The following is a 20,853-nucleotide window of genomic DNA, read 5'->3' as shown; positions in this document are numbered from 1 at the left end:
CTCCCAAAGGCTTTGCCTCCTAATACCATCACCTTGGGGGTTAGGATTTCAACTTAGGAATTTAGGGGACACAAACGGTAGGTTCTTAAATTCTGAGTTCCGGCCCCTATTCTGCCTGTTTTTGCATGCTTTTAGTTAATTAAATAAAAGTAAATACCTGACCCAATTTTCTTATTTGGAAAATAAATGATACTCATCTCCCAAGTTCAATTTGACTATCAAATGCAAATTGAAAGACAATTTTCACTTGCAAAGGTTTGACTGATGAATTAACAACAGCAATAATAGATATTAGCTACTGTATTCATGTCCTAGGGTTATCATAACACATTAGCAGAAATTGGTGGCTTAAACAACAGAAATTCATTCTCTCACAGTTGTGGAGGCTTTAAGTTTGACACTGAGGTGTCCACAGGGCTATACTCCCTCTGAAGGTTCCAGGGGAGGATCCTTCCCTGCCTCTTCCAGTTTCTGGTGGCTTCAGAAGTCCCTTGGCATAACTTGGCTTGTGGTCACATCAAGTGTCTTCATCTTCACATGGCCTCTCTGTCTCTCTGTATCCTCTCCTTTTCTTTTAAAGACACAGTCATTGGATTTAGGATCCACCCTAGATCCAAGATGATCTCATCTTAAGAGCCTTAACTAATTACGTCTGCAAAGACCTTATTTCTGAATAAGATCACATTAAAAGTTTCCAGGTGTACTTCACAAATTTTGGGGGTGACACTATTAAACTTAGTACAGAAGCCATGTGTCTGGTGATTCCAATGTGCCAGACTCTCTTCCAAGTGTTTTGCATATACTTTGCACATAGCACTTTCCATGATTCCTGGTATACTCCGTGAGCAGGGCCTACTGCCCAATCTAGAACCCTGTGAGGTGAGTCCTTTTCGTCCCATTTTACAGATGATAGACCTGAGGCTCGGAGAATGCTAACAGGTGCAAGGCTGCACGGGTTAGGGAAGGAACCAGGATTGGGGTCAGGCAGCTGACTCCAAGGCCTCTGCGCCCTCAGCAATGGCCATGACTCTGTTATCCCCCTCCAAAGGCCTCTCCAAGACTTGCCCCACTCCCTCCTGTACCCCAAGTCTGTTCAGTTCCTCTGGGCTCTCCCCAGCCCTGAACACTAACCATCTACCACCCACCTAACCCATATCAAGACCGGCATAAAGTAAATATTAAAATGGGCTCCATTCCAGAAAATTCTGGGCTAATTAAACGGTAGTAACGTGAATTTCCTTTTTCTTAGAAATTTTTTACATTTCCTTTCTGTAATATGTAGAAAACACAGATAAAAATAAAAATAGCAATGGCCTGTAAAAATAATGACATTCGTTAATATTTTGATGTATAAAAACGTCTCACCTGTATTGATTATATTGATATGCAATTGGATTTTTCTTCTAGTATTTTTATTGTTCCATTTATAACATTTAGTCTTTTTATATATGATTTCTTTTAATAAAATATTTTCTCTTAGTAGTTAGTTGGTTGGCTTAATATTATGAGAGTACTTCAAAAAGATCATTGAAAGGTTTATACTGCCTTTCAGTTATGTTTTTCCATGAGTTTTTTGAAGAGCCCTCCTATTTGTTGGTAGAGTGATGGTGCTAAAAACAAATTGGAGTGGATCCAGGTGGGAATGGGATAGCATGGAAAGGATAGATAATCCCTTTAGGGCATTTTAACTAAAAGCAAAAGAGATACAGGGGGCATAGCTTGAGGGGTAGACTGTTTTATGTTGTTTGTTTATTACCAATTTTTTTCCGATTTACATTTTTAAAGCTGTTGTATCCTAGAAAATCTTATTTGTTGGATCTTTTACCAAGCTTTATACAATTTGGAAAAATTAAGGCCATATTTAGTAACAGTAGGACACAGAAAATGAAACATGATTCTCCTACTCCAGAAGCTCACAATACACTGTGTTTGGGAGCCATGGAGGGACATAGACACTGGTAATTAATATCGACAGAAAGAAGGTTATGCTGTGTGTGAAAAGAGGATCTCTGGGTCCTGTGGGAGTGTGGGGCAGAGAGAGAAATTGATTCTATCTGGAAAATCAATGGAGGCTTCTCAGAGGAATTCTTGTTTGCTCTGTACTTTACCTTCTGGAGAATCTAGATGGACCTTAATTAATGTTTAGTGAATGAATTAATGAACGGAGAGTTTTTGTTTTCTGCTTTTCAGTTGCGCGTGTGACGAGGAGGTGAGCAGACATCAAACGTAGAACAGCTCTGAAGTCTGACAGCTGATTATTAGTCAGTATTTGCTAAGAACTCATGAATTCTAACAAGGATATTAAAGATGGACTGTGCATAAAAATAAAGTGTTCCTAAGTGCTACTCAATATAAAACATTTGCAGAAAGTTATCTGTACTAAAACTGTAGGTACTGTGCACATAAGGGCAGTTTAATTTTTGTCATATTTTTCCATAGCACCAGGGAAAAGATAGCAACATAAAACTATTTGTGAATAAATGTAAAAATGATTTTTTATTTATAAAGACTTAGGTAAAACGAAACACACCAGGACTGCTCTGGATTATATTCACGTGTAAAGAATCTATCATAACTTAAATGTGGATACGTACACCATATTTCCCTTTATCAAAAATCTTAGGAATCGTTTTTTGTTTTTTGTTTTTTTCAATTGACAGATCACAGCATCTCTTGTCATCCCATGACAAGTGGAGATAAGGGCGGAGAAGTTAGCTCAGTTGGTTTGAGCACAGCCTTGTAATACCAAGATCATGGGTTCGGATTTGTGTACCAGCCAGCCACCAAAATAAAGAAACAAAACAAAGAGAAAAAAAAGTTCATGTAAAAGCAGAGATAAAACAGAGACATAGGAAAGAACAGAGTCCTTGCTCTAGCTCGATCACTAATTATAGATGATTTTAGCCATAGTTCATATTGCTGACTTATTGGTTTTATTCACAAATGGTTGTAGGCTTTCAAATTTGTTTCTAAGAAATGAAATTTTCTCAAATAAAATATCGTTTGTGATCTCAATATTTCTAATAGATAATCTCAGAGATGCTCTGGTTGACCCTGTGTGAGTATCTGGAGTCCGGTCCTCTTAGCGTCCTTGGCCACATACTCTTCTCTGAAACAATCACTGGGCCATAATCAGGGAGGTTCCATCCTCGTCCCAAATCCTGATCTATAAAAAGTATCTTTCTGGATTTCTTTTCATCCTGTAAAGGACAAGTTTTTCTCTTCATTTCATGAATTGATTTACCTTAATGCTGTCTTCATCCTTCACTACGTGGCCTTGTGTAAAAAAGATGAAACCCAGAGAAACAGATTTCAACCTTTGTGGTGTATGAGCCACCTGGATGGTTAATTAAAGTGCATGTCACTGTCCGTCTTCCTTCCCCTGCACACCCCCACCCTGCTCCCTGCTCCCCAACCTCATTGAGCAAGTCTGTCTGAGGGGCCACAAGATCTGATTTGAAAACAACAGTCCTGATGATTTTAATTACAAGGACCACACTTGGAGAAAAAACAAAACAGAAAAATAAAATAAAATAACATGGTTGCTCCAGAATTCACAGGATGGCAAGCACAGAAAGCAAGTGCAGTGTAAAAGCAAATTTTGATTTCATACTTAAGAACTGCTTTCTTTTAGGTTTGAGTAAAATTCTACATAGCCCCAAAATGGAGAAATCAGAATCGTTTTTGAAAGACAAAGTATTGCCAAAGCATGATTTAAAACTTGGACATTTTACAGTTTTGTGGTTATTACAACAAGGAAAGTGTTGGGGGGAAGTGGCACATTTTGGCTATGGCCAACAGCTCATCTTCCTGTAGGGTAGCCCTGGATCAATTGCATTATCCTGCTGCATTTAATGTTCCATTATGTGCCTTCCTTGTGATTCCTTTTGGACTAAATAAGGATCCTTTCTTCCCTCTCAAATGAAGTAGCACTGAAACCTTGTCTCTTTATCAAACACATGGCCCCTCAGTGGAGAAAGCAGAAGGGCTCTCAGGGGTGACTGACCAGGGTAGCAGGTTTGTCCCCTAATGATTCAACTGTCAAGCAGACCTTTTCCCAACGGGGTGGCCCCTGCACTGCCTTGGTGTTATGCAGACACTGCATTCATTCCATCCCTCCGTTCATTCTCTTGCTCAATAGCTTATTTGCTCACGTACCATTTAGCATTTATCGAGTACTCTATCTGAGACCAAAGATGAATACCACCTGGGCCCCACTTCAAGGACCCCTAAAACCATATGGAGAAAAGAGGACTACTTCATATAATGTAAAAGGTGCTTAGTAGTTTCTTACTTTGTTGGGGCTGCTGTAACAAAGTACAACAAAATGGGTGGCCTAAGCAACAGAAATTAATTATCTCACCATTCTGGAGGCCAGAAGTCCGAGATCAAGGTATGAGCAAGGTTGGTTCCTTCCGAGACTCTGAGGGAGGATCTGTTCCAGGCCTCTCCCAGCTTCTGATGGCTTGCTGGCGATCTTTGGAGTTCCTTGATTTGTAGAAACATCACCCCAGTCTCTGCCTTTATGTTCTTTTTTTTTTTTTTTTTTTTTTAATTTTTTTATTTTTTTAAATTTTATTATGTCGATATACATTGTAGCGGATTATTGCTCCCCATCACCAAAACCTCCCTCCCTTCTCCCTCCCCCCCTCCCCCCCAACAATGTCCTTTCTGTTTGCTTGTTGTATCAACTTCAAATAATTGTGGTTGTTATATCTTCTTCCCCCCCCCCGGGTTTGTGTGTGTGTGTGTGTATGTGTGTGTGAATTTATATATTAATTTTTAGCTCCCTCCAATAAGTGAGAACATGTGGTATTTCTCTTTCTGTGCCTGACTTGTTTCACTTAATATAATTCTCTCAAGGTCCATCCACGTTGTTGCAAATGGCAGTATTTCATTCGTTTTTATAGCTGAGTAGTATTCCATTGTGTAGATGTACCACATTTTCCGTATCCACTCTTCTGATGATGGGCATTTGGGCTGGTTCCAACTCTTGGCTATTGTAAAGAGGGCTGCGATGAACATTGGGGAACAGGTATACCTTCGACTTGATGATTTCCATTCCTCTGGGTATATTCCCAACAGTGGGATGGCTGGGTCGTATGGTAGATCTATTTGCAATTGTTTAAGGAACCTCCATACCATTTTCCATAGAGGCTGCACCATTTTGCAGTCCCACCAACAATGTATGAGAGTTCCTTTTTCTCCGCAGCCTCGCCAGCATTTATCATTCATAGTCTTTTGGATTTTAGCCATCCTAACTGGGGTTAGATGGTATCTCAATGTGGTTTTGATTTGCATTTCCCGGATGCTGAGTGATGTTGAGCATTTTTTCATATGTCTGTTGGCCATTTGGATATCTTCCTTAGAGAAATGCCTACTTAGCTCTTTTGCCCATTTTTTAATTGGGTTGCTTGTTTTCTTCTTGTAAAGTTGTTTGAGTTCCTTATATATTCTGGATATTAATCCTTTGTCAGATGTATATTTTGCAAATATTTTCTCCCACTCTGTTGGTTGTCTTTTAACTCTTTTAATTGTTTCTTTTGCTGTGCAGAAGCTTTTTAGTTTGATATAATCCCATTTGTTTATTTTTCCTTTGTTTGCCCGTGCTTTTGGGGTCGTATTCATGAAGTCTGTGCCCAGTCCTATTTCCTGAAGTGTTTCTCCTATGTTTTCTTTAAGAAGTTTTATTGTCTCAGGGTGTATATTTAAATCCTTAATCCATTTTGAGTTGATTTTAGTATACGGTGAGAGGTATGGATCTAGTTTCATTCTCCTGCATATCGATATCCAGTTATCCCAGCACCACTTGCTGAAGAGGCAGTCCCTTCTGCCTTTATGTTCTACCTGTGTGTCTGTTTCTGTATCCAAATTTCCCCTTATTTAAGGACACCAGTCATATTGGATTAGGAGCACATCCTAGTCCAGTATAATTACATTTTATCTAAGTATATCTGTGATCACCCTATTTCTAAATAAGGACTGAAGTGCTGGGGATTAGGACTTCAATATATGAAATTTAGGGCAGAAGGTGGAGGTGTACAGAATTCATTTCATAAAAGGTAACATTACCTTCCATTAATTTCTTCTATGGCATTAGATGTCACAAATTAAAGAACAATTTTAGTTTTCTCAGAGTTTAGTTTCACAAAAGTGCTGTCCATTTCTGGATATGTTGGCATGATGAGAAGCCAATTGTAATCCATGACATAAGTCAATCTGTCATCTCTCTCTCTCTCTCTCTTTCTCTCTCTGTCTCAACCAACCTTCTATTCTCCACACATGTTGATCAAATCACGTTGAGCAGATGTGATATTTCAATAAAGTTCTAGGAACTTTGTTCGGTGGTAAGAGGGTTTGATAAGTTGTTAAGTAATAGATCAAATTACCTTATGTAAAAGTGCTGAGTAATACAATGGATAAATTAAAAAATACGTATCACTCCTATATCATTATTTTGGAATAGCAAGGAAGATAAATGCTTTTCAAGGCAAAGAATGTCGTTCAAGGCAGCAGCTCATGGAATAGGTCCATACAAATGAGCACTTGATGGTAAATGCCATCATCCTGCAGAGTACATGAGAGTGCCAGGGAGGTGCCTGCAGGACTTCAGGTTCGCATCAGCGGCAGCGTGCACATGTGATCACCCTGAGCCAGTTCACGATGCAGGGCTGCCCCTCCAGCTACAGTGGAGACACGGGCATTTCCTAGTCATCTTTCTGTTTTTCCTTTTCTCATATAAGAGAGGGAGTAAAACCTTGACTTTCTTCTGAACTGTCACAAATGACATTTACTTTTTTTCCCGAGTGGAAACTACTTGAAATACTTAATATCCAAGAATATAATCTTTATACAACTACCTTGCTTCTAGAGAAATTCCAAGGTTAGAAAATGTCAAAAGGAATCTGAATTGATTTTGCCACCTGGGGTCAAATTTTGTATTCTAGTTATGAAAGTCAATTTTCATTAAAAAAAATTCACATACTGTAACTTGGGAATATCCTCATTTCAGTGGATATAAAACATGGGTGCCTGTTTCAATTTTGATTTTTAATACCGAGCATTGATATTTAGCAACCTTCTATTTTATAAACTTCTGATCTTCCATAGGAATGAAGTAGATACTAATTCACTCAAGTGAATTATTAAAAGTGAAATTTTAAAATATCAAACCACTTTAAAATACGATCAAATTTGCAAGACAACAGGTAGCAGTAACAGAAGATTTAGCAAAAACAATCAGAAGGTTTTATTTTAGGGAACCTGGTTCATGAAGTTAACTTCTAAGCAGCTAAAATATTGAGAGTGATGACATGCTATAATCACCTCAATAGGTCTGAGAGCTTCATTTGCAAACCCAAGTGGAGGAAGGGAGAAATGGATGAACAAATGGATGGATGGATGGATGGATGAATGGATGGATGGATGGATGGGGAAATGGATTGATGGTTGGGTTCATTTCTTTTAACAATGCTTGTATGTTAGACCTTTAGTGAGGAAACTGGAGAAAGAACCAATTTTTAAGTAGGTTTAGAAATATTTAAAATATCATATGTCTGTATGTACATAATACAATACAAAAAAAATTGTCTTCACATGCATTCACTTATGTGTGGATCCAGTCACACGCTCAGGCATGAGTGATCATTATTAAGCCAAGACAATGAGGTGGTACCACTTACTATGTTCATAATATCCTGAAACAATCTCAGAATCCCCAAAGTCAGCTTCCCTGCTCTTGCTCAGCTCACCTGCTCTTGCTGACCGCTACAAGTGAGATGTCTTTCAATGAATTTGTACAGTCAATCAAATTAAATAATATTATTTTAATATACACACAGGTCCAGGCTTCAGTCTGAATGTTACATCATAAACCAAAGCTCTCACAGGGGTCCCTTGGACTCTGTGAGATGCCCCTACACACACTCTACTGTAGCCACAAAGCCTCTAGATGTTTCCAGACACTCCACACACACACTTCTTCCTTGGAACCATGCCATTTGCAGATACATCTGAAAGAAGTAGTCTTCCTAGGTGACCATAGGCTCTCTGCTCTTTTCTTTTGGTTCTCTGCTCCTGTGTCACCTTATCAGGGTGGTCTTGACCATAGTATATCAGTAGGATGCCTGATCACCCAAGATCTCCTTTTACTGCCATCTTTTTTGGTCCAGAGCACTGAGCTCATATGTCCTCAGTGAGGCCTTCCTGAACACCATATCTAAATTCACGACCTGCCTGTGATGTTTCTTGTCACCCTTCCCTTTAGTTTTCTCTGTAGCTTTCATCACAGCCAAGTTTGCTCCATGTCTCCTGGTTACATGGCATTTGTGCCTGTCTCCCCAAGTCTAGGGCACATGCTGTTGCTCCTATGTGAGGTGCCTCAAATACCTAGAATAGAGCCAATCTGACTTGTGTCACAGAATGGTCCAGGGAATTCAGCTCAGAAGGAGAAAAGAAACTTTTATTTTTTTTTTAAATCAGCAGTTGTCCTATCTGATATTTATTAGTATTTCAACTTAATGGTTCATTTGGTTCATTTTCATTTTTTTCTACTGGTGTGACTTTTAAAGGAACTTCTTTATATAAAGTACTTAAAACAACCTCTTTTATGTGAAGCATTGAAAACACAACAGTGATTTGGAACCACTTAATTTATGTGACCTTTTTCTAAAGCAATAGTAGGAGCATAAAAGAAGAATGCATCAAAGCAAAAAGTAAAGATTCTCAAGACTTTGAAAATGTGTACTTTGAGCAGATTGCAGCTGTTTAAATGAGGATGGGGCTTTGAGCTCTGAGAGGATGTCAGACCCCAATTCTGCCTCCTCATGACTGTGTGTCCCTGGACCTGTTGAAGTGACACCTGTGTTAGACAGTTGTGTGGAACACCTAATGGCATGCTCGGAACAGGACCTAGCAAGTGTCATTTGTTGGTTTAATTGAATGTCTGTCTGCAAGGAAGAGAGGGGATGGGGTGGGACCTTTATTTTGTATGACTCTTTGCATTCTGATGGCAGGGAACAGGTCTATGTGCCCCAGCTCTGATGGAGCCTGCTCAGGGGCAGGGAGGGGCAGGGAGTAAGCCCCGCTCACCTTGCCTCCTTGCCTGAGGCTGAGCTGAGGGTTCTGGGGTGGAATTCCCTGGTGGAATCCAGTGTGCTCCTGCTTGGAGTTAGATCACTGAGCAGTCATCTCTATGAGCCAGAAACGGTGCCAGACACAGAGCCCCAGGGTGGGAACACTGCCATGGACCCTGCCCATCAATCTGCAGTGCAGGCTGGGGACCATGATGTGTGCTGGGTGGCAGGAGAGGAAATGAGCAGGATCATGGGCTCATCACTGTAAGAAAGGACAGGTAAACCCAGACCCAGGGAAGGATCAGTTTTGAGGCAGGTGTGAGGGCAGAGAGAGCCTGAGCTGGGGGAGTGTGGTGCACAGGTGGGCAGAGCGGATTCGAGGCAGAAGGCGGTGCTGCATGTCCCAGCAGCCACTGTAGTGTCCCTGCTGGTGGTGTGGAGACACAGAGGGATGACAACTGAGGAGCCACAGTCACATTTGCAATACAAACTGTTGTTCTGCCTGAGGTGTGTGGAGCAGTTTGACCAGCACCAGAGCTAGGGTGATCCTGGGACCTTAATCCAGGTGGAGGTGGAGAAGGTTGGACCAGAGGGCAGCAGGAGGAGGCGGAGCTGGGATGCTGTGGCAGAGCACCAAACAGATCTGGTGGCACCGTGAATGATGAGAGACAGTAAGAGAGGGAAAACGGAGAAGAAGTGGTGTTCCCTTATCAGGTAGTGGGGCGGACGGTGGAACCTTTGACCCACACGGAGGGAGCCAGAGGAAGTGTGGGTTTAGGGTGGAGAACAAGTTGTTCAGTATTCCATGGGTTGATTTTGAAGCATTTCTGGGACTTCCAGGTAGAGACAGAGAGACTGTGTCTGTAAATGAAAAAAGAATATTTACTCTCGGAGAATTTCAGTGTGTCACATAGAAGTTATTTTAGGTTATTTGCTGTTTTAAACTAGCTAGGCCCTTGAGTCCTTCTATAGGGTGGATGTGGGATGACTCACAATTTTCACATGATGACACAGAATGGGGCAGAGATTTTACTCTCAATGTAAAAGCAGTTGGAAGGATTACCTGAAATCATAACTCCCTGTAGATAACTTGTAGACAACTGGTCAACTAAAGGGCTGGAATTCTTTCTCTTCTTCATAGTTTAAAAGCATGTTTTAAAGCCATTCTTTGTTCACTACAAAAGTTGGAGACAGAAGAGAGAGCTTGGAAGGTCTGTGTGTGTCTTTGAAGAGAAGGAGTTTCAACTCCAGCATAAGGAAAATTATTCTAAAAAGAGAAACACATCAGGGAAAGTCAGTCAATGGCACTTTCTCTGCCCTGAATTTTTATCTTGCAGTGACCACATTCTTGTGTGTTCGGTATCAAGCTGCTCTTGAGGACAGTGAAGCTGGACATGAGAGACAATTGTGAAAGGATATTTAGTTCTCAGTATTTCATCCTCATATTAAAGCATTTCTTGGAAATAAACAGCACCGTCAGAGTTAAAACAATATATCTGTAATATAGAAATTTTTTCTTCAAAATATTCCCGGGGGCACTGGGAAATAAAAAATGGAAGTCCTTTTCCATACAGTTTATTGCCTCCTGTAACTGTGTTTTCTTGGTAAATAAAGGTTCTTTGTTTTGCTGTTTCTACAGAAGAGGAATAAAGAAGTATCAGAGGGATAGACTGCCAAGAGTTATAGTAATCCTCTGATATTTTTAAAAGAAAGAAAGATTTCCTTTAAGAAGAGAGAGAGGTTCTAGAGGTTGTTATGGACATTCTTCCAAACTCAGACATGTCTGCAATGTTCTTACAGCTCTTTTGATATTGGAAGAGCTAAAAAATACTCAGAAATTTACCCTGAATGTTTCTCCTCCAATCAGATTACTGTCCAGGTGTGAGGTGAAATGAGGAACATGATTGTGCCATATCCATTGTCCAGAGAGAAGGGACAGCCTGTCTCCAAGCAGGATTGGAATACAGACCTTAGATCTGCTAAATACTAAGTATTGGGGAGGTCCATATGTCTTTGAAAGGCATGGTAAGGATCCAAGACTTTGCAGTTTAGATTACTCCTAATTAACATGATGTAAGAGCTGTGCTTACATCGTGGAGATTCTTGTGAAATTAATCAATTGTAATTTATAAACTCCTCATTAGGACTTTGAAGAAATACTGCAGTAAGCACCCCAATGCTGAAAACATTGTCTTTTGATTTTGAGTTTTAAAAAAAGATCATGACATTGGGCACAGAGATTGAGAATGACCACCAGCATGTGTCACCTTACACAGTGGAACTCCCAGAGATGATCTGATTAGAGGCATGCACTCCTGTTTCCATAGCTCTGAGGAGTGCAGTCTTCAGGGAGAAAAAAAGGAAAACCACACACTAGGTTTCTCTCTCAGGATTTCACACACAATCCCTCCTTCAGAGGCAGGGATGGGCTTTGTGCTCCTTGCACCAGTGGCAATGACAGCAGGAACAGACACTGCAAGACAGTTACACTGGATTTGTTTCAGGGTGCATCAGTTAGCCATTGCTGTGTAACAAACTGCACCAAAACTCAGTGGCTTAGAACAATAGCTATTTATTTAGCTCATGATTCTGTGTTGGCAATTTAGACTGAGCTCAGTTGGGTGGATCTGGTCTCAGCTGAGCTTCGTGATGTGTTTGTGAGCAGCTGCTGGTCAGTGAGGTGACTCTGTTACTGGGGTTGGTGAGCTGTGTGTGAGGGAGAGGAGGAAACTAGGACAGTTGTTTCCTGTCATCCACCAGGCTGTGCTGGGCTGGTCCGCATGGCAGTTCAGCAGGTGACAGACAGAGAATGCAGAAGTGCTTAAGGCCTCTCAAAGCCTAGGCTTGGTACCAGCACACAGTGACTTCTACCACATTCTGTGGATCAATGTCAGGTACGAAACTGAGCAATTGAAGCCCGAGGAGATAATGTGACTTAGATTTAGTTATTAATATTTATTGTTTTAAAGGGGGAAAATCAAATTAATGAAGGCATTTAAAAATATGCTGCGTTCTTATTAAATACATTTTGTCGAATTTGTGTTTGATGATCATGAGCATCAAATGTGACTTCCCTGTTGAGCAAAATGAACTATAATCAAGTGGAACGGATTGCGTGGCTATTATCTCTCCCTGTGGGTCTGAGTCATCATGTGGTAACTGAGCCGCGGTGGGCTCTGCACTTGGCTCCTCTGCTAGAACAGCGTCGCCATCTTACCCTCGGGGCTTGTACTAGCTTTCCATTGACTGACTGCCTAGTTTTGCTCTCGCTTTAGTAACAAGTTCTACTCTCTCTGTTCAGTACAATATAGCTTGTACCAATGGAAAACACATACTTTATGCCCTGTTTTGTTCTGGAGCAGGGTTTCTAAGCCTCAGCACAATGACATTTTGGGCAAGATAATTCTTTGTTCGGGAGGTGGGCATGGGAGGTGACTGTCCTGTGCATTTTAAGATGTTTGGCAACATCTCTGGACTCCACCCACTGGACGTCAGCATCACCATCCCCCCGCCACCATCAGTTGTGACAACAAGAATATTTCCAAATATTACCAACTGTCCTCTGGAGGGCAAAATTGCCCTCAGTTGATAACCACTGTTCTATATACAGTAGGAGTTGTAGGATTATTGTAAAACCACACAGAGAGGACATGCTTCAAAGTCCCTTGAAATCTTATTTGATTAGAGTCTACTAGAGCCAGTAAGAAGAGAAGGAAGCAAAGCTCATCCAAGCTTAGTTCTCATGTGCTAACTCCAATACAGTTATTTGCAGTGCCTTATATATACACTATGTATTTCTCATCCATTCACTTTAGCGTTGTTTGTTTTGTTTTGCTTTTTTCCCTCCTCAAAAGGCTTTGAAAGTTTAAAAATATTTAATGCCTTTAAATTGTTGATGGCCATCTTTGATTCGGAAACACTTGTGTGGAAAACACATTTTCTGGAACATAGTGACATTTCAGTTAATCTTGTCCCACCTCTTTGATAATTATTATGGAGAATCACTTTCTCTAGAAGAAGGAGGGTATTTAAAGAAAGGTAGAGCTACTGACCCGTGTGCCTTTTGAGTGTTGGCATTTAAGTATACTGCTAAAATTCAACTTGAAGTTTGTATGTTTATGGCTCCCAGAATTTATTCTAGAGGAAATTTATCTCTGCATTGCAAGCTAATCCATGTCCCACATAATTTAGGGCAAGTGAATAGTGTCACTAAGGAAGCATGAGGTTAGAGTAGTTAAATGCCTGCTAATAGATGTGTAATCTGAAGTAGTATAAAAATTTGTTTGTATTAGGAGGCAGGGGCTACAAAATCAGAGTTCTAGAATGCTGCAAGGAGGCAAGCCATGTGTTTTGTGACCAATTTAACTTACCCAAGTGATTTAAGTTTCCTAGACCAATAGGATACACACACACACACACACACACACACACACACACACACACACACACACACACGTATATGCATGTAAACACACACATACATACGAAGAGAAAGAGATACTGATTCTAAGGAATTGGCTCACATGACTGTGGGCTGGCAAGTCTAAAATTTGTAGGGCAGGCTAGATGCTCAGGCAGGATTTCTGTGATAGTCTTGAGTCAGAATTTCTTTTTCTCTGGGTGTCTTTGTCTGTTTGGGCTTCTATAACAAAGTACCATAAACTGGTGGCTTATAAACAACAGACATTGATTTCTCACAGTTCTGGAGACTGGGAGGTCTAAGATCAAAGTGCCAGTAGATTTGGTGTCTGGTGAGGACTTCCTGGTTCATAGATAGCATCTTCTTGCTGTGTCCTCAGATGACTGAAGGGGTGAGGGGTCTCTCGAGCATCTTTTATGAAGACACTAATACTACTCATGAGGGCTCTATCCCCATGACCTACTCACCTCCCAAAGTCCCCACCTCCTAACATCATCATCTTGGAAGTGAGAATTTCAACATATGAATTTGGAGCAGACATAAACATTCAGATCATAGCACTCAGTTTTTGTTTTTAATGACTTTCAACTGATTGAATGAGGTCAATCTATATTATCCAAGATAATGTTCTGCACATAAAGTCACCTGATTATAGATGTTAACCACATCTAAAAAATACCTTCGCAGCAATACTTGATTAGTGTTTTTGATTGAATCACTGGGGACTCTAGCCTAGCCAAATTGACACGTGAAAATGACCATCATACCTACACACATCTAAGAAGAGTAAATAGAGGGCTACCTGGACATTTTCTTAAATTACCAGATTCATAAACATCAGAATGCATGGATTTTCTTCCTACAATTCAATGAAGTAAAATTTTATAGACATTTTAGGTGACGTATGTAGATAAGGACAAAGCCTCTGTGAAAATATGTGCAAGGTGGTCTGCGAGGCTCTTGAACACAGGCTGGCTGCCACATGTCTGCTAATGACTGAGCTTGTGCCTCATGCAAACAACCAGGCAGGGCATGTCTCAGGCCTCTGGGGTCTCTTGCAAATGGTCAGAACACAGGGTGATGTCCTTCTGTGCTATGGGCCTATTAGAATGCAAACATAGATTCCTGCTGAATCAGGCCATTCCTTATTCATGCCACATTCAGTAGACTTATTATCATGTTCCATATCCTCTCCTTGGGCTCCTGTATCACCGGACCCTGAGTCCATCTCGCCCTCTCTCTGCATTAAGTATCAATATCTCTGTGAACCAAGAGTCTGCAGGGGCCAGCAGAGCATGGCACCAGAGGCTGGGACAGTGAGCACAAGCTCACACTTAGAACTAAAAAAAAAAAAAGAACTACTTGCAGAGCCAAACAGTCGATTAAAAGGGAGACACTGAGCCAAACCCAGGCAGGAACCAGGAACAGGCGGCAGCAACAAATTCCCAGTGACAGGAGAATGGAAGCAGGCCCCTGTCTGACTGGACGGCATGCCTCTGCCCCTCCTCCTGCTGTCTCTAGAGGTAAGTCTGGGGCCAGCACAGGGCTGGGCACCCACCACAACACCCTGAAGAAGGGCGGGGCACAGAGAGGAGGTACTTTGGGTCCTCCTGTGGCTCCTGTTTATCTGTTGCTCTTATTGCAAAGTCCTGTCTGACGTCGCTGTTCAGGCTTTAGGGAGAATGGACTAATGCACAGTAAGACTGAAAACAGAATGTTAAATGGTGTCATAGAAATTTTGAAACAGAGGCTTAGAGATCATCAGGCCCAGCCTGTGTGACAGCCGAGGAAATGGAGACCCTGGAATGTTACCTGGCAGTCCTGTGAAGGCCGGTTTGGGGTTCCACAAAAAAAAAAAAAAAAAAAAAAAATCAAAAACCTGGATTTGCTACTCTCTAATGAAAAGGGGGGAAAAAAAAGATTTGGATTTGAAACATAGTAATGTGTATGAATTCGTTATCAGAAAAAGCCAGTCGAGTTTCCCCCATGCTGCAGGGCATGGTGAAGCTTCTCCCTTTTGCATTTTCTCCCTGGCACCCGCGTCGCTTTCCTTTCTGACCCCTGCCTAGTTGCGGATAGAGATGGATTTTGACAGAACCGGGAAGAGTCGTTCTGTTGCCATGGCAACGTCAATTCACGTTCTGCAGGTACATGGACTGCCACTTAGGCCACTGACTAAATGAAGGCTCCTGAAGGCTCCGTGTGTTGCAGTGCCCGGCCAAAAATAACTTGGCGTGCCACCGCTGCTCACAGCCCCACGGAGAGCGGCATGGAGCTGACTGGATGCCAGCTGTCAGCCCGCGCCTGTCTTCCTGCTACAGACGAAGAAACAGGAGCTGCCAACGTCTGGGGGAGGGGACCAGCGGGCGGCTACAGTGTTTCCCTGGCTGGAGAAAGAACGCGTTTCCTCTGCTGAATGGAACGTGAAATATATTCTAACTTGTTCACCCCAGGGGCACCAGATAATTTGTATTTCAGCAGAAGTATTATAATTACATACTTTATAGTTAGAATTAATTAGCATTTGGGGAAGTAGTGATAAAACCAAGCAGTTATTAAAAAATTAATTTTAAAAGAAGTCAGTTTGGAGATACTTGGTTTTCTTTTGAAAAAAATATTTTTTGGCAGTGGGGCGAGATAAAAGGATAACATCATTAAGTGATCTCCTAATTAAACTAAAATGTTAATCACCTTATCATTGGATGTTACTGCTGGATATTAAAATCCAAAGCAATGGCACAAATGCCGAGCAAATTTCAAAATACGTCATAGTTAGGTTAATGTTTGAGGGTTATCGATGGAAAAAAGGTCAGTATAATCCTTTAAAAATATATATCATTTCCCAAATATGTGGGTCATAGCAACCTTATTGACATTAAACATAGTGGAGAATCACTTCACGTATTGTACTAGACATAGGACATACTTAACAGTCATTAAATATTGTTTAAAGAATAATTTTTGAAATCAGCAAACATTGTCTATATTGTGAACTAAGTATAAGGCCCTCCTGGGAGCACCAGGACACCTGGAAATAAAGAAGACAAATCTTTGCTCTCATAAAGCTTTTACTCTGTTTTCTTCCTTAGAATGACAAGTTAGAAGAGAGACTTTATGATTATGGGAAAGTATTTTTACCTTTGATTGGGGTTCTACGGCACTATTGTGTTTAAGTTCTTAAAATAAAAGACATTCACAGTTAAATTTTAATTTTCTAAAATTGATAGTTGTTCTGTGGTTAAATAAAAGACTGTCCTTGTTTTTGGAAGACAGTGTTGAAATATTTAGGGATAAAGAGGCATCATGTATACAACTTATTCTCAAATTGTTCAGTAGCAGCAGTAGCCACAACAATAGCATTAGTTATTTTTATTAGAGTGAGAGAAAGAGAAAGTGATGGATAAAATGTCACAAATTTTCTAGTCTAAGTGGAAGGTTGCCATAGGTCACTGTATCACTCTAGAAACTGTTCCTTGTTTTTGTTTTTTCAAAATAATAAGTTGAATATTAATGCAGTCTATAGATTTTTATGAAATGGTGATTTAAAAATTTTCGGAAACAAAGTTTAGATGCTATTGCTTTGAAAACCGTACTACTTTTAAAAAAGAGACATTCAGAAAGGCTACTTTGTATTTTAGAATAGAGGTAGACTAATTTCTACTGTATTCTGAGTACTAGAGAAGAATAAACTTATAAGTCTTGAAGTTCTGGATTTTAATAAAGGCTGGAAACTTATTCTTTAAGGGGAAAAAATAATAACTTCTGCACATTGCCCCTTCTTGAAAACAGTGTTTCATGCCTTTTCTCTCTTCCTTCCCAGACCACACCTTTTTCTCTGTTTTGGAATGGTGTCATCAGCTGATCCACGTCACGTCTTTGTGCTCTAAGTCAGTTATTTCCTTCAGATTTCAGAGGGCTCGCTGGAGTAGAATACATGGCGTTTGATAAGCTCTGTCGATAAACCTGCATTGGTAATGGTTTAGTAACTATGATTACTTAACATACACTATACGTGTGTATCACATTTGCCAGTACGAGAGAGAAAAGGAACAAAAGCAAATTGTCCTGCAGGCCATTTGTGCATGGTATTACCATGCCCCATAAAGAAAAAAAAAAAGTCTTTCATATTTAAATGAATGTCAGTGTTTTTCGTCTTGTTTACACCATTAAATATTGCCACAGAACATTAGAATATGCATTGGTGCAACCTGGGTTATGTGTCTGCTGTCTATTGAAATCTCAATCCGTTTTATGCAACGTCAAAAAGGAAAACAAAGATCCAGAGATGCCATCATTTATTTTGAACAAGGAGATAAGCTTTTATTTTCAGATGTGTTATGTTGAAGCCTGGGGCATTTTCTTTCTAATCCAGAGTTCTGACAATGAGCTGGGTTTTTAGCAGGAGCAAGTGAGGTGTAGTAACATTAATGAGATACCCTTGTTCATTTTCCCTGGGAGGGTGAAGCCTCGCATGGCTGTCTGGTCAATGAGAACGTAAGGTAGGAAGAAGGTGATTCATAAATTGTAAATACAGCAGGCAGGACCGTGGCAACAGCTCTAATATAACCCTTTGGGAACAAGGATGGTGATTTACCATATTTGTTCGGTTATCTTTGTACTTACCACTGTTTCTCTAAAATTATTTCAGGACATTGCTTTCATTTTGGCACGTTTTTGAAGAAAAATGTGTGCTTTCTAGTTTACGCCCAACTGATGCCTGCCTCTGCTCACACAAGTGGCCTCGGATTTTCCTTGTGGATTCTGTACGCTATCTCTCACTGCACTGTTTACCTAACAGTTTTGAGACCAAAGCCTTGAATTGTGAAGTGCCTTTCTACTTACTGGTCCAATCTGTGATCTGGTTCCTGGAGGATATTTTGACTATTCTTGACTGCATTTATGTTTTCTTTATTGTTATGTACATTTTCTGATTTTAAAAATACTGCCATTTGCAACAACATGGATGGACCTTGAGAGAATTATATTAAGTGAAACAAGTCAGGCACAGAAAGAGAAATACCACATGTTCTCACTTATTGGTGGGAGCTAAAAATTAATATATAAACTCACACACACACACACACACACACACACACACACACACAACCGGGGGGGGCGAAGATATAACAACCACAATTACTTGAAGTTGATACGACAAGCAAACAGAAAGGGACATTGTTGGGGGGGGGAGGGAGAAGGGAGGGAGGTTTTGGTGATGGGGAGCAATAATCAGCCACAATGTATATCGACAAAATAAAATTAAAAAAAAAAAAAAAAACTTTACCCCTAAATATGTTATTTTACTTCTATTCTCTTCATTTATTCAACACCCATATACCTAGGTTTGTTCTTCGATTTTTGGTTGTTCTCAAGATGGATTTTATTTTCAGAACCACTGTGGTTCCTGCCCTCCAAGGTAAACAGTGCACATGTGTGATTTGGGGGTGGCAATTTCCCTCCTGTCTTGACACAAGACAATCTGAAGCACCCACCTCTGTATCCAGGGACAAATGACGCATTCTTAGCGATGACCCGTGACCTGAGTGAGAATTCATCTCTGTCTCCTATTGTGACCTGTGTCCTTTGCTGTCCTGAATTACACTTTTTACACAGGGCGAACTTTAGTAGTATTCTCAGCAGAGAGAAGACAAAGGGGCAGGTAGGCTGAGTGAAGTAGGTAATAGCAAAGGACAGAAGGATGCCAGGAAGACAAGCAGCAGGAATGAGAGAGAAAAGAAAGGGACAATCAGAAAAGGTAGAAGGGAGAAGCATGAGAGCCTCACTGATGCCCCACTGAGCTTGCTAGAAATGTTGGAGGAAACGGGTAAGCACCAAAGCTGGGAATTCTGCGGTCTCTTCCCTGCAGTTCCAGGAGTGGCCACCAGGGACGCAGTTGTGCTGTTAATGGGTCTAAGGAGAGGCCCTGCCCAGGTGTGAACAGAGGTTAAAGCACTATTCCTCTTAAAGCATATGACTATAATGATACAAATTCACTGTAAAAAAAAAAAAAAAAAAAAAAAGATACACAGTAAGATTTAAAGACTATGTGCAATTGTACAAATCTACCAACAACTATTTCCATCACTGATTAATTAAATTGTTAATTAAATGGTTAATTAATTAACTGCCCTTGGCAATAGGTAGAGTCCACCTCCACCTGTTATTCCACATAATGCAACAGACATGAAGAAAGCCTCACACTTTTTCCTCTCCCCCTTCTCCTACAAGCTTTGTGGATCATTAGATTTTACTCCTTCATTCATGTGTCTCTGACAGTTGAGAGTCCAGAACATCACAGGATGCCCATTATTTCCAACAACTTGATGTAATAGATACAAAATTTAGTAAGACAGTGAATATTCTTGTCTACTTGCCATTGTATCCCCAGTGTGCAGTGGGATGACTGCACAGAGCAGGTGATAAGTCAGCATTTGTGGAATAATAGATTTGAGGGAAGATAGACATGATCGATTGTGAGTGAGAGAACAGGGCTCATTTGGGGTAGAATGGACAAATGGATTTCTTCTCATTCACTGAATCATCAGTTGGAAGGGCAGGATCACTGTCATGCTGGTTTCCCCTCCAAACACACACACTCTTCTTGCAAAACTATGCAACCTCTCTGTTTTCATTTTAAAGAGCTGCTTTCTACCTGTAAATCTTTAACCCAGAGGAAGACCTCAAATCTAGTACTTTCTTTTTTTTTTTACTTAAGGATTAGATATTTATTTCTTTCCCTTCCTCTCAGGTCTTTCTTAGACTTTAGTTTTTTTTTTTTTTTTAACTTTTATTTTGTCGATATACATTGTGGTTGATTATTGTTGCCCCTTACCAAAACCTCCCTCCCTCCTCCCTCTCCTCCCTCCCCCGCAACAATGTCCTTTCTGTTTGCTTGTCGTATCAACTTCAAGTAATTGTGGTTGTTATATCTTCTCCCCCCCCCAGTTTTTTTTTTTTTTTTTGTGTGTGTGTGTGTGTGTGTGTGAATTTACATATTAATTTTTAGCTCTCACCAATAAGTGATAACATGTGGTATTTTTCTTTCTGTGCCTGACTCATTTCACTTAATATAATTCTCTCAAGGTCCAGTACTTTCTAGGTTGACAAAAGGATGGCTTACGTATAGGCAGAGGTGCAAAGGGATTTTTTACTGGAAGTGCAGGATTGTAACTTTTTTCAGTGCAAAATTATAGAATTCATAGACTCACGGAACATTAGAACAGAAAGTGACATCATGACCTGATTCAGGTCCAATTCTTTCCATGTTTCTACTTGAGGAAACCTTTTATTTGGAGAAGAGGTAAAGTTACTCAGCCAAGGTCACATTCACTTTGAATGTTTTTGTTATTAAGTAGAATA

The 20,853-nt window shown here is 40.4% G+C and overlaps 1 protein-coding gene across 1 annotated transcript in view; it reads left to right on the top strand.

Moving 5' to 3' along the window:
• DSCAM (DS cell adhesion molecule) overlaps nt 1–20,853 on the top strand; it is a 607,645-nt gene that overhangs the window by 143,200 nt on the left and 443,592 nt on the right. The gene's annotated exons all lie outside the window — the stretch shown is intronic.

Source organism: Cynocephalus volans, chromosome 1, assembly GCF_027409185.1.
Source record: "Cynocephalus volans isolate mCynVol1 chromosome 1, mCynVol1.pri, whole genome shotgun sequence".
Taxonomy (NCBI): Eukaryota; Metazoa; Chordata; class Mammalia; order Dermoptera; family Cynocephalidae; genus Cynocephalus; species Cynocephalus volans.
The sequence above is the reverse complement of the archived record's forward strand: the minus strand, read 5'-3'. Positions and strand labels throughout refer to the sequence as shown.